This window comes from Octopus bimaculoides, chromosome 20, assembly GCF_046866305.1.
Source record: "Octopus bimaculoides isolate indiv1 chromosome 20, ASM4686630v1, whole genome shotgun sequence".
Classification (NCBI taxonomy): Eukaryota; Metazoa; Mollusca; class Cephalopoda; order Octopoda; family Octopodidae; genus Octopus; species Octopus bimaculoides.
The window spans coordinates 38,410,783-38,426,737 of record NC_142947.1 but is presented as its reverse complement, the minus strand read 5'-3'; the positions used below and the strand labels follow the sequence as shown (position 1 = coordinate 38,426,737).

The 15,955-nt window shown below is 34.9% G+C and overlaps 1 protein-coding gene across 1 annotated transcript in view; it reads right to left on the bottom strand.

Moving 5' to 3' along the window:
* The window catches only part of LOC106875456 (neuropilin and tolloid-like protein 2), a 221,039-nt gene that overhangs the window by 164,450 nt on the left and 40,634 nt on the right, over positions 1-15,955 (bottom strand). The gene's annotated exons all lie outside the window — the stretch shown is intronic.

Genomic DNA, 15,955 nt, shown 5'->3' with positions numbered 1-15,955 from the left:
TCAACTTGTAAGGCGAAATCTACAATTAAAGATGTGATTCTCTCTACACGTAATTTTGTTGTTATATATATATATATATATATATATATATATATATATATATATATATATATATATATATAGTTGGAATTTACAAAAAAAAACAAAAAAACTTAAGACGAAGAGGGGTGTGTAATTTCGGGATGGTCATTTTCTGTGTCAAATAAACACATGTACTGTATATTTTTTATAGTGCATGTGTTTATTTGGCAAAAAAAAAAAATACGACCATCCCGTAATACAACAATATGTTTCAACACACGATTTCACATCAGTTACCAAGGAGGTAACTGGTCAAGATTTACTCTAAATTAAAAAGAGAAAAAGACATACATACATACATAGGTAAACATAAACACAAGGAACATTGGGGAACATTCTATCAAAACATCGACCAATGACAAATATAACAGGTCGGATATTGTAGTTTGTGACAGACAAAACAAAGTAAGTACCGCCATAGAAGTCAGACGTCCTGTTGTTGTGAATATCTCTTTGAAAATCAAAGGAAATTAGGATAAGAAGGAATAGCTGCTTCGAAACCTCCAGTTTCTGTTGTTGTTGGCACTCCGTCGCTTACGACGACGAGGGTTCCAGTTGATCCGATCAACGGAACAGCCTGCTCGTGAAATTAACGTGCAAGTGGCTGAGCACTCCACAGACACATGTACACTTAACGTAGTTCTCGGAGATATTCAGCGTGACACAGTGTGACAAGGCTGACCCTTTGAATTACAGGCACAACAGAAACAGGAAGTAAGAGTGAGAGAAAGTTGTGGTGAAAGAGTACAGCAGGGTTCGCCACCATCCCCTGCCGGAACCTCGTAGAGCTTTCAGGTGTTTTCGCTCAATAAACACTCACAACGCCCCGGTCTGGGAATCGAAACCGCGATCCTATGACCGCGAGTCCGCTGCCCTAACCACTGGGCCATTGCGCCTCCTCCAGTTTCTATACACATATTATAATTTCGTGCATATATCAATAATGATTATTGGTGTTCTTGGCTTTGCGAATAAATGCCCCCGAGTGCCAATCCGGAAATGTTTTCGGGAAAAGGGAATCAAGAGCGAACCCCAACATTACAAACAGAATCTGTAAAAAGAGGAGTAAAAATACGCACGACTTTTGATACCTACTTTCCAACGATGAAGCTTGGCATTTTTGTTAGGAACCAGCTTCTTCCTTACCGGAGGATTTTAAATAATTGAAAACAGAAGAGAACAATCGCACACACACACACATACGTACATGTATGTAGCTATATCATTATATGTATATTTATATGCATAGATAACTATCTATTCATGTTCTAAGCCCTTTAATTAAGACGTCGAAATATGAGCAATTACAACAGAACGACGCACAGACAACCCATGTAACACTTTAGAAATGATGATGATCTTTTCAAAAGGTAACCTAAGCACAATAGACTCCAAACTGGTCACGGTTGAAAGCCGTACACCATGAGGTTAAATTTGATACGTTAGATAAATATCCCAGCTAATAACTTGCATCGAAGCGTGCCTTTACAACGATTTTGCATTAAACTACATGTTTCTTGTAGCTTAGGCTACGGGATTAACAACCAAATGAGCGGTTGATACTGAATGATTTAATAATAATTAATTAACTATACACATGTTATATAAACAAAAACAAAATATAAAAGACAACCAGATGTATGAATTAAAATATTCAATCTTTCCGCTTATTCCTGGCTCAAAAAGCTAAAAGAAAAAAAACAGAATCGGAAATCAAGAAATGAAAAAAGAACATAAAAATAATCATGAAAATAGGATATTTCGTTCGAGGCATAACTAAAAGATGATATCGAGATTTCACTGACTCCCGTCTAATGTTTCACTAGTTTTAGACGACTAACTAATAAATGGCGAGTCTTAGACGAGTCCAAAGTAAATGCGTTTTAACTTTTTGTGCTGGATGTATAATAGAAATGCTTATTTACGTATAGAGCATATAATTGGCTGATGGGATGGGAGGAACTCATCTGCTCTAAATATATAACATATCTAGTTACCAAGGCGGCAAGTCCTGCTGAGATATCAGAATACACCCACTCAGACTACAGCGCCACCCAGTATTTAACTTGGTAATTAAATGTATTGAAGATACGCTGAGTTGAGTTACTACGGTTGCTATAGTTACCTACGTTGAATTAGAGCCTATCAGGTAATTTTTTTTTTCTTTCTCAATCTTTTTCTCATCCACTTTACCTTCAATTTATTACTTGAACGTAAACGTTGACTCAAGTTTTATTTTCTTAACTGTAGGAGTAATTAATTAGGTTAGGAAGATTCTGCTACTTAGAGCCGTAAATACTGCAATAGGATCTTTTATATAAATAGTGAAAATATACATACACGGAGATCACTATACGCTATTATACGTATATTGTTGTGTGTGCCTACATGTGTGTGTATATATATATATGTATGTATGTATGTATGTATGTATGTATGTATGTATTATGTATGTATGTAAGTAAGTATGTGTATGTGTATGTGCGTATTTGTGTAAGTGTGTGCATGCGGTCATGTGTATATGCATACATGCATACATACATACATATCAACTTAAATACACAACCGAAAGAGCTACTAATAGTTTCATGCTTTTATGATACTTGAACAGGCATATTTATAAAATACACTATGTACCTTAAAGCACTCTGTTTGTGCGTTATATACATTTTAGAAAACAAGGACGCTGGACAGTAAGAAAATATGAAAAAGACGGGGATAAAACGCGAAGAAGGTTGGTGCAAAAAATGGAACGAGAAAAAAAAAGAAACGAAATCAAGGAAACAAAGATCCTTGTCCTTCCTGATTGCAGAAAATTCATTAAATACAACTGATATTGAACAAAATAACAGAAAATATGTCAGTTTGCGTGACAACAACTCGATCAGGAGCGCTTGGTGACCGCCAATTTGATAAAAGGAACTTGTCCATGTGTCTACACCTGCTAAAAATATCAGATTTTGAATTAAGCAGTATGTTGGAATTGTTGCACCCAAGAAACATATGAAATCTTTCTGCTACGCATAAGTTGCATTTCTTAGACCCATTAACATATAGTTTGGATTTCATGTATATGTATGTATGTATGTATGTATGTATGTATGCATGTATGTATGTGTGTAGGTATGTATGTATGTGTGTATGTGTGTATGAGTGTATGTATGTATGCATGTATGTATGTATGTATGTATGTAGGGGGAGAATTCACAAAAAACAAAAGACGAAGGCACCATGGCCGCAGTCACATTACTGAAATAAGTAAAGCAATAAAAATCTATGCCATCTTAATCCCAAGCAAGGCCGGGTATCTCTGCTAGTTATCTATAAAATGTACCTATGAGGTTTTATTTCCGCGCTGATCACTTGGTATAAATCATTAATGATTTTTATCCTTTTATTATTATTATTATTATTATTATTATTATTATTATTATTATTATTATATATATATATATATATATATATATATATATATATATATATATATATATATGTATCTCTCTCTCTCTCTCTCTAGATAGATAGATATATATATATATATATATATATATATATATATATATATATATATATATATATATATATATATATATATATATATATATATATATATATATATATATATATATATATAATATATATATATATATATTATACATATATGTACATATCTATGCATTATACACACGCACACATCGCGCGCGCACACACCAAGTAGTTGCTTTGAGGCCTATTCTATCATTGCTTGCTTGCCTTCTTATTGGGAGTGGGTTCCAAACATAAAGATATATATATATATATATATATATATATATATATATATATATATATATATACATATATATACATGTGTGTGTGTGTGTTCAAACCACTCCTACGAAAATAGCGAGTAAGTAATGATATGATAGGCCCCAAGCAACCACTTAGTGTGTTAGGAGTTTTACAAAAGAAAAACAAAGAAAAAGCAAAACAAAAACAAAAGGAATCTCTTGAGAAACTGTCCTAAGAATGATAAAAACAATCAACGCAAGAAATCTAAAGACTTGAGACGATATTCATGAGAGGGCCGAAAAGGAAGAGAGTTTCACAGGACAGGAATTCGAAGAAAGAAGCTTCTGGAGTAGAAACACAGGAAGGAATAACAACTACGGTAAAAGAATGAAAACTAGCAGAAAAGTGAATGAAACTTATACAGATGAAGAATACGCTCAGAGTAAAAATAATTCTTGCTTATTTTGGCACAAGGTCAGCAATTTGAGGAGAGGTAGGGCAAGTCAATTTTTTGATCCCTGTGCTCAACTGGTAATTGGTATTTATTTTATTAACCCTGATAAGGTCCCCGGTGGGATTTGAGTTCACTCGGAGTGAAAATAGTGTCGAGTTCAATAAAGAGAATCAGCTTTCATAGAGGTTGATTTAGTCGAAGGAGTAATTTGGTAATTCGAAGCAAGGTCTGCAGAATAAGGTCAACGTAAAAGACGATTCCAGTCTTCGTCGTTTATGTTGAAAGTATTCGGCAGGAAGAAGAGTGTCAGATACAGAAATAGGAATATCACCAGTGCGTTGTAAAGAAAATTTTTAGTTTTTGCTCATTCGAAAGTAACTAACCACTGAGTACCCTGATCAGCAACTGAATATTGTTCAAGCTGCAGAGAATCAAGTATTTTCACTCGAGCAGACCAATCAGACTTTTCATCCAAAAGAGAATATGAAAGTATATATGTATATAAGAATATACATATATTTAAAAATATGCATATAAAATGTAGATCTTTTTATTATATATCTAAATTAAATATCCTTGTCAAGTATTGCCAAACCGATTATCTTTTCATTGCTGCTATAACCTAGACATACTGGCTCAAGGAGAGGTCACTTCTAGCCGCTTTAAAAAGGCAATCACAAAATCACAAGTTCAACAGCAGTTCAAACCGGAATTTTAGTGGCATTCAGAGCACAGTATGAGCACTCAGAGTGCATACTTATTATTTTGAGTCACCCTAACGAAAACACCACGTATCTTATATACTGAGTATGTGTATATTAGAATATACATATAACGTATACATGATATAAGGATATACATATTCTACATATATATGTAAATAAGAATGCGAAGTATATATTTATACAAGAACAAAAGCATATGTGTATGTAAGAATGCACATATATTGTATATATGTATATAAGAATATATATTCTCATAGAAATATTATATGTGCGGATATCAGGAAATCGTCAAGAAAATTCAGAGGGAAATTAGGGTAGCAAAACAAAGATGTGTAACTGAACAATGACAAACCATTGACAACTTTTTCAGTAATAACACAAGGAAGCATTCCAAGAAGTAAAAGATCTCACCAAAGAAGTTAAACTGAAAATAAACACCATCAAAGATAAAAATGGAGCGGAGGAGCTAGCGGAAAGAAAAATGATGGAATGGTGGATACAAATACCACAGCAGCAGATATCCTAGTGTGCTGAGCGAACAGGAATCTTCCAATGATAATTACTGCCTAATCATGTAAGAGGAAGTCAAAGCTGCAGTCCTTGAAAGACAGAAAATCTGTAGAAATCGACAGCTTCATAGCTGAACCACTGAAGCATGGAGGAGGAACCAAAAGTTATATCAAAAAAAAAAAAAAAGAGATCAAAAGAGATATCATTACGATCATCTGCTGTGAAATTTGGTAGATTGTGAATGATATGTGTGTGTATGTATTCATGTAGGTTTTATGCATGTATGTTTGTATGTATGCATGTATGTATGCATGCTTGTATGTATATATGTATGTATGTATGCTTGTATGTATGTATGTGTATATGTATGTATGTATGTATATGTAATTATATATGTAAGAGTATAAATATGTATGTGCGTGCATGTGTATGCTTGTAGATAGATAGATAGATAGATAGATAGATAGATAGATAGATAGATAGATAGATAGACAAATAGATAGATAGATAGATAGATAGATAGATAGATAGATAGATAGATAGATAGATAGATACATAGATAGATAGATAGATAGATAGATAGATAGATAGATAGATAGATAGATATTTTTATACACACACACACACACACACACACAAAACGCTCCGGGTGAAATTGACTGCGAATTTTAATTTTCCTTTTCGAATTTTAGATACGAATGAAGTTTCTATTTCCATTGTTGGACTTCACTTCATTCAGCTGCCTTTTTACATTTTATTTATCTAAATTATCTCTCATATAATTCCAACTCTAACTTAATGTAATATATTTACAAGGAGAAAACATTCTAGATGCTTCGTATAATTTATTATACATTCTGTCCCGCTCTCATATTTCCAGAGAAAAAAGACATATGGTGAGACATATGGCAGAAGATAACGAACGATAGTAATCGCTCAGTGTGTGTGTGTGTGTGTGTGCGTGTGCGTGCTATGTTGGGCGTTACTCGTAATACGTTCGCCTATTCCTGTCTGGTTATCACTTTTCAGGAAGACATAAATGTATTTAAAAATGAAGTTTATGATATCGAATTCACATGGTTATTAGATGACTGACGTCTTGACTAATTGGTTCCCTTTCAAGGGTCGGTAAAATAAATATCAGTTGAATGCTGGGGGTCGATGTAATCGACAAGCCCCTTCCTCTCAAAAACTATTGGTCTTATGAAACCATCGTTACGAAAATAATTCAAATTGTTAAAAATATATGCAAGAACACTGTTACAGACACATGCATAACGCATACATATATATAATCACATATACATATATAAGGCACAAACACATATATAACATATACATATATATATAACGGACACATACATAACGTAGACATGTATAAGGCAGACGCAGATATATAACTTACACGTGCATGTGATGCACACACATACGCATAGGCCCAGGAGTGGCTGTATGTTAAGAAGCTTGCTTACCAACCACATGGTTCCGGGTTCAGTACCACTGCGTGACACCTTGGGTAAGTGTTTTCTACTATAGCCTTGGACCGACCAAAGCCTTGTGAGTGGATTTGGTAGACGGAAACTGAAGGAAGCCCATCGTACATATATATATATATAGGCGTGAGTGTGAGTGTGTGTGTGTGTGTGTATCTCCCCAACATCGCTTGACGGCCGATGATGGTATGTTTACGTCCCTGTAACTTAGTAGTTCGGCAAAAGAGACTGATCGAATAAGTACTAGGCCTACAAAGAATAACTTTGCTCGACTAAAAGCGATGCTCCAGCATGGTCGCAGTCAAATGCCTGAAACAAGTAAAAGAATATTAACGCGCACACTTACGAGAGGGTGCTGAAAAGTTCCTGACTTTAAAGGTGTCATGAAAGGCCGGGTTGGAGGCCCAACTTTTCGAGCTCTTTGACAGGACTAAGAAAAACTGAAGGACAGCTGTAATAAGTGTGTAAATCTGTAAGGGGAGTATGTAGGATAAGATCGGAATTAACAGATCCCCTTGTATTTTCTTTTACCCAAAGCCGGGAACTTTTCGGCACCTCTTCGTATATATATATATATAAAGCATACGCACACATGCACACACACACACACACACACACACACATACACACATACATATAACGCACACACTCGTCTATAACAGACCTATACATATATATATATATATATATATATATACACACATACACATATAATGCACTTACAAATATAACACACGTGCACTTATATGCGTATGTGTATGTTTTCTTTTACTTTGTGTATGTGTGTGTGTGTGTGTGAGAGAGAGAGAGAGAGAAAGAGAAACAGAGAGAGAGAGAAAGAGAAACTGAGAGAGAGAGAAAGAGAAACAGAGAGAGAGAGAAAAAGAGAAACAGAGAGAGAGAAAAAGGGATAGAGAGTTGTTAGTTGTGTGTAACTCATGCGTTTGATTATTAAACCATTCTTAGCTTGTAACTTCCACTCCTTTGCCTTCAACCAGGTTATGTCATCTCAGTGGCTGTTTCCGGAGTTAATAACCCGTACATTGCCCTCACAACCTTTTCATGTTTTCATTCTACATACTTCAGCATCCATACCCTTTTTTTTTCCATCGTCATATCTTCATATCCAGTGCTAAGTTCTGTTAGCAAACATCATGATTGTTCCGCTTGTATGACGTTTGCTCTGTTTTACCATCACAACAACTGTTTTAATAACTAACAATGTCATTAGGCCTCCAACACCAAGGTACATTGGGTCCGTTAACGAAGATAAGACAAATGTCCGCCTAGATAACTAAGATAGCTATAAACGAACGATAACTTTACTATCCTGGCAATGAACTATATTACTTATTAACCACCGTTTTAACACTAACAGTATTCATTAGCCCACCAACACCAAGACACATTAAGCTATGTAGATAAGACAGCCGTCTCCTTGCAAAACTCTTTTATCGTTATTTAAGACGTTCTTAAGTTTGTCTCCAATGTCTATGGTTGTTTTCAAACATTTAGTTAGCCCTTGTCTTGTACGGTCCTTTCAAATGTCTCAAGTTACTCAGGTGGTTGAAAAAAAAGTTGAGAATGTGCATTATATATGATGTATGAACGCCGGGGAAACATGAGGTACGCGGAACAGGCAATGGGTTAAGCCTTAGGACTCTTGAGGCCGGATACTCGGTTATCATGGCGTATATAAGTGACCGAGATCACAATATACCCCCCGTTAAACGGGAGAGTGTTCATTTTGACTTGTTTAACAACATTTAGGGGCGGACCGGGATTCATCGAATCACAGAGCATAAATCGGACTGAAGGTCTTGTTCCGTTTCATACCATGTTGAATTTTTCAAAGGCAAAGGTTTATATTTCATTTTAATTTTTGTGTTATTTTATTTGGTGAGGTTTACAAGTCATTTATGTAATTATTGATTAAAAGTGGTCCCAATACAGTACCTTGAATCACACCTCTAAGGACTTCTCTCTTTCTATCTCTCTATCTCACTCTCCCTCTTTCTCTATCTATCTATCTCCTCTTTCTCTCTCTCTCTCTCTCTCTCTCTCTCTCTCTCTCTCTCTCTCTCTCTCTATATATATATATATATATATATATATATATATATATATATATATATATATGTATATATATATATATATTGTTCCACTATTCTATATTTATGTATATATATATATATGTGTGTGTGTGTGTGTGTATATATATATATATATGGGAGAATATACAAATAATAACAACAGACGAGGACAGGTGGTGTAAATAACAAAAGGATATATTAGTATGACGCTCGGGAATACGGAAAGTCTTTGACGTTTCGAGCTACGCTCTTCAACAGAAAGAATACGGAGACAAGGAGAAAAACACGGAGAAAAAAAATTGAATAGTGTTCAGTCAACGGTCAATCATATGAATATATGTATGTGTGTGTGCGCGCATAAAAGTGCGTGTATATATTTATATACACATAAATAAATACGTCAAACTATATACATATATATATGTATGTGTGTGTATGTGTGCATTACGTATGTATGCATGTATAAGTGTAAATATGTATATGTATGTTTGTATATTCGTAGAAATATTCAAACTATAAAAATATTCTGACAAAGTACGTACTCACTCGTACGCACATGAGAACGCGCGTATTCTCTCTCTATCTATCTATCTATCTCTCTATGTCTTTCACACACACACACACACACACACACACACACAAATATCTAAAGATATGTGTATAGGAAATGGATACCTATAATATTTCCATATGTAGGAATACATATATTTTTATGCACATACGTACATACATAAAAAAATATCCCCCAAAAAACTCTTACACATTTCTTTCTTGTGTCACAAAATCCACAAGATCCGAAATAGCGAAAATACACTGATATCATTTTCTTTCCTGCATGTTTATGCAAAAATTTGTTGGAACTATTACTATAATATTTGGTTGATGAATGTGTTTCAAGCTAAGTAATTACTCGTTAAAACATCTTCCTTTATGTAACCTGAGAAGGTTCACTTTCTATTTTTTTTCATCGCGTTTCATTTCACTAAGTATATCCATTGTCGGGATATATCTTACCTCTCTGCTTGGATAATTAAATATGCAAAGAAGGAAAGACGGAAAGGAATAAGTTTTGCCTGTGTAAAAATAACCTCCCTCGGCTAATCAGTTATTTGGTCAAATTACCTTTTTCTGAAATACAAAATATCTTTAATGCTATATATGTATACATATGCGTATATACATATATATATATATATATATATATATATGTCTGTATATATGCCTGGATATATATATATATATGTGTATGTAGATATCCGTTTTGTGTTGGGTGCCGGAAGAATGAGTACTCGGTAGCCCAGTAGAGATTAAATTCAGAATAGCAAGAGACTGACTCGACTAAAATAATATATGGATATATCTATGCGTGTATGTGTGTGTAAGTATGTATGTAAGTGTGTGTGTATATATATATATATATATATATATATATATATATATATATATTATATATATATATATATATATATTTATATATATATATATATGAACATATATATGTATATATATATATACACACACACATGTATGTATGTGTGTGCATGCATGTGTGTATACATACACACATACATGAATGCATACATACATTCATAAATACATACATACATACATACAATGTATATCAAATATCTTTGGCGCTAAATATCTATTTTAACTTCTTTTAAACTATTAAAAGAAATATTCAAATATTATTTTTAAAGTTTGTTTTGTCTGCAGTACTTGATTTCCTTGAAATAAAAAGACACCAGATATATTTGAGATTTACTGTTACTCGAGGGAACACTAAATCTTGATAATAAAGCTACTTTCTAAAAATAGTCAAACTATACTCTGTGGTGTAAAGACGCGTGGCCTAGTGGCTAGAGGTTTTGCGCTCACATTTGCAAGGTCGTAGTTTCGATTCTCGGCTTGGGTGGTAAGACGTATTTTTGAGCAAAATATTTCATTTCACGTTACTACGAAACGTTTCATTTCACGTTACTCAAATGTAAATAAGTGACATTGCCCCAGACTGAGGAGTACTTTTCTTTAAGTGTGAGGTTTGTGAATTTTTGGTCTCGATTAGTTATTCATCTACGAGTCCAGGGACCGTATAAAGTACTTCATCTATGCATATTTTGCCTGTCTTCTTCCCTATTAGAGGGTTTAAGTAAAATTATACAAATGTGTCCAACTGATTAAAAAATTCTATTTATTTATTTATGCAGCTGAGGATAGCCCTACATTTAAATTGATGTAATGATTGCATTGTTCAATTAAATGGAGCTGCTTGAAACGATCGTACTGCATCACCTCTGGATATCCTGTTGCTTATTTTGATTTTATGCATATTTACATGTAGATAGGGATAGTATCAGGCCGATAGCTAAGTACACGAGGGATTTCTAAATGGTTCCTGGTTTTAACGGCTTCGAAAGTGTAGATCCGTTACCTTTTACAGAAGAGACACCCTTGTAGAGCAATTGTTTGTATGTCTGTATGTATGTGTGGAGGCGCGTGGCTTAGTGGTCAGGGTCTCAGCATCATGATCGTAAGATTATGGTTTCGATTCCTGGGCCGGGCGACGCGTTGTGTTCTTGAGCAAAACACTTCATTTCACGTTGCTCCAGTCCAAAAATGAGTAACGCTGCGATGGACTGGCGTCCCGTCCAGCTGGGGAACACATACGCCATTGAAATCGGGAAACCGGGACCATGAGCCTGGCTAGGCTTTAAAGGGCGCATTTATTATTTTATGTATGTATGTATGTATGTATGTATGTATGTATGTATGTAAGTATGTATGTATGTATGTATGTACGGTGGCCCTACCTCCCCTGTAAAGGTAACAGCTCTACCCTTTCAATACCCTAAAAGCCAGAAGCTTTTCAGCACCCTCTCGTAAATGTGTGTGTGTGTGTGTGTGTGTGTGCATGTGTGTGTGCGTAAGTATTGATTTCATGTACAGTTCTCCTACTCTATACCAGGTGTTCCCTTTTTCTGCCTATCCATTTTCGGAGACCCTGCTTGCTCGCCCTTTTACTGCCCCGTTTTTCTCTTTTTCCCTATATCTGTCCTTATCCCCTCCCCTCCCCCCTCTCTCTCTCTCCCTCTCTCTCTCTCTCTCTGTGTTTTCCTCTGCTAGTTCTCTCTATCATTTCATGTTTTTCTTATCTCGCAGTATGTGAGCAACTGACATTGAGTTGTTGTTTAAGCTGTTATCTACGTTTGAACTAATAAGGCATTTAATATCAGGAAAAATAATTCCATATTAAGGTATTTTCCTTATTCCATGCGTCGTTGAGTTCATTAATTAGGTCTTGTAAAAGACTAACACTAATTGAACGTTGGATGAACGCATCTGATAAATTAGTGTTAAAGCTTTCTTCTTCGCTGGTCACGACACAAACTGCTGGTATACCTACCTACCAACATACATACATACATACATACATACATACATACATACATACATACATACATATATATATATACATGCACACATACAAATATATCTATATACATAAATATACACGTGTGCGTGTGTGTTTGTGTGCGTGTGTGTGTGTGTGTGCGTGTGTGTGTGTGTGCGTATACTTATGTATACGTATACATGTATGTACATATATGCATGTGTATGTATGTATACTCGACGCAAGCACAAACTAGACTGTCCTGGTTCTATTTAAGAGTGTATATATATATATATATATATATATATATATATATATATATATATATATATATATATATATATATATATATATATAAGTATGTATGTAGTATGTATAAATATATACATATATATACACTTACACGCACATACACACACACACACATGCATATATAAATATATATATATATACAGCTATAAAAATATGTGACACTTATTCGGTAGCCATGATAAAACTCCATTGGCCAGATAACTGAAGAGATGGCAGCGTGGGTTCCCACCCTGGCATCCGAAGCTCGGAGTTTCATCATGGCTACCGAATAAGCGTCACATATTTTTACAGATAAATTCCTCTATTTACATAATATCGAGGTCTCTTTCTTTCTTTTGTTGTCCTTTCTATCAATATATATATATATATATATATATATATATATATATATATATGCATGTACTAAGGCTGTTTAAAGTGTATATAGCTGTATTAATATACGCATATAGAGTAATGGAAATAAATCAATAACTGTAGCCGCAGGTTTGGCTATGTAGTGAAAAAGCTCACTTGCAACCCCATGGTATCGAGTTCAATCTCTCCCCGTGACATCTTTGGCATGAGTTTTATTTTTACTGCAACTTCACGGGATGTTAATCCGTCGAAGGGTTACTCATTTGCAGCTGAGTAAGCTGGAGTGACATGAAATGAAGTGTTTTACTAAAGAACAATGCACCGCCCGGTCCGGCAATCGAAAGTACTGTCTAGCGATTGGGAGCGCAACACTAACTGCTTCTGGGTCACGCACTTTCGCAAACACGGTGTAAAGGAACGCTGTTAACTGGGACTGACTGTAATTTTACACACCGACAAACAAACACACACACACACGTACACACGCTCACGCGTGCGCATTAGTGGTAAGTTTATTGTCTCACAATGGCTATTAGCTTCATCTCGGTGAAGCAATTACAGATTAGTCTCACCCTTCCACTTTTCCCCCACGATAATTTCTAATCGTCTTCAGATTACCTGGGGTGTAATGAAATCGTTTTTCAAATTACTCCCAAGGAGCAGTTTGAAGGTAATTTCAATATACCCCTACGATTTCAGGTTACACTCTACATAGCCTATTAATATTTAGTTAGATAATAATAATAATAATAATAATAATAATAATAATAATAATAATAATAATAATTGTGATGCATGTGCCTGATGTACCCTTATCAGACGGGTAGTCATGATGGGTATAATGGGCTACATATATTTTACCCCAGTGTCACTTTGATGGCATGTACTGCTCTCTCACTCAATAATAATAATAATAATAATAATAATAATAATAATAATAATAATAATGGTATTTCTCCATATAGACTGACTATAGAATTGAAGCAATGAGACATAGGTATGATTGTAGAGGACAAAACGACAATTTAAAGTCATATGATAATTGAGTGAACATCGAGGAAACTGATATAAAATAGAGACAATGTTTCATAGTAAATAACATTTTATATGTGCGTCTGAAAATCTAGTTTACTTATTAATAGTTGCAAGATGTGAAGAGAATTATATAGGACAAACTAGAATGTCCTTAAGAAAACGAATGAAACAATATCGACAGCAAATTAAGTTTCCTGACTACAGACGTATATCTATCAGCGATACATTAGCGAATTAATAAGGGGTTTGCATTCACTGGAACATATCGATTTTAGTGCACTTTCTTCTTTATTTTTTAGATATATGGGTATGCATGTGTGTAACAGCAGACCACGAAGAGAAAAACAAAAGACTCTCTTTGTTTCGGTGTTTCTTCACAATAGAAATGGAAATTTAGGTGCACTATCACTATTTCTTAATTAAGCTAATTTTCATGTCTTTTTGAGCTGAGAGAATAGAGTTTATTGCAGCTAATTGATATTTGCAGATATTTAATGTTCACATAAAGCTTAATCCACCATGAATAAGTAAGGGATTCCATTATGAAAATCAATAGTTTATTAAAGATGAAAATCTTCGTAACAATACCTTCGTAGCAATCTCCAGGATATGTTGAAATAAATAGTGAATTCGATTATTTCTAATGATTTCAGCGTCAAAGAAAAACCACAGTATACTTAAATATAGTGATTGGAAAAATATATTAAAGACTAGTTGAATTGGGCACGCAAGAAGAAAACTTCGAACGTATACGTCCTTAGAAGTTATCAGCTGAAGTGTTGTATTCGCCATTGCTTATTGAAGGCAGTTTCTTCGTGTTCGAAGATCATAAAGAAGAGTGGTACGCCCTTAAGTGACTATATAAAGCGACCCTTGACACTGAAGGGCGTCTCTTCTTGCCTGCGCTTAGTGCTTTTAAAGTTACTTACTGTAGTAATTTGCGTTCTGTACAGAAACGTTGATAAAACACATCGGATGGTAAACTTCATGGAGGTTTCCACTGTAAGAAATCAGTTTCCAGATAAGAGAAACCATATGATGTATATAAGTTACAACGACACGCCTAAGATGGTCTGCAAACTTTCAGTTCACAGATTAGAAAGTTGGTTATTTATCTTGAATTAACCTCTCCCACTCAAGATCACACAAGTACATACGCAATCAGACATACACATAGACACATACATTCACACATACGTACACACATCCACACTCATGTATGTACATACGTGAGAAGTGAAGGTGCACGATTGCCAGGTCGTGAGTTCGCTTCCCGGCGACGCGTTGTGTCCTTGAGCGAGACACTTTATTCCACACTGCTCCAGTTCACTCATCTGGCAAAACTGAGGTATGCCTGTATTTCAAAGGGCCAACCTCATCACATTCTGTGTCCCGCTGAGTCTCCCTGATAGCTACATTAAGGGTACGCGTGTATGTGGAGTTCTCAGCCACATGCACATTAATTGCACGAGCAGGTTGTTCCGTTGATTGGATCGACTGGAACACACGTCGTCATAACCGATGGATTGCCAGGGTTTCTTTTTCACGTGTGTGAGACTGTTTTGTGGTATGTTTTTGTTTTCGTAATTGTCCTAACATTGAAAAGCAAACAATTCTGTAAACGCCAATGCGGTTAATTCTTGCAACTTATGGCATTTCTAGAGCCAAATACAAAAACTATTTCAAGGAAATCGGTTAGATGGATTCCTTTTTTCACTTCTGTTGGATTTTAGAGG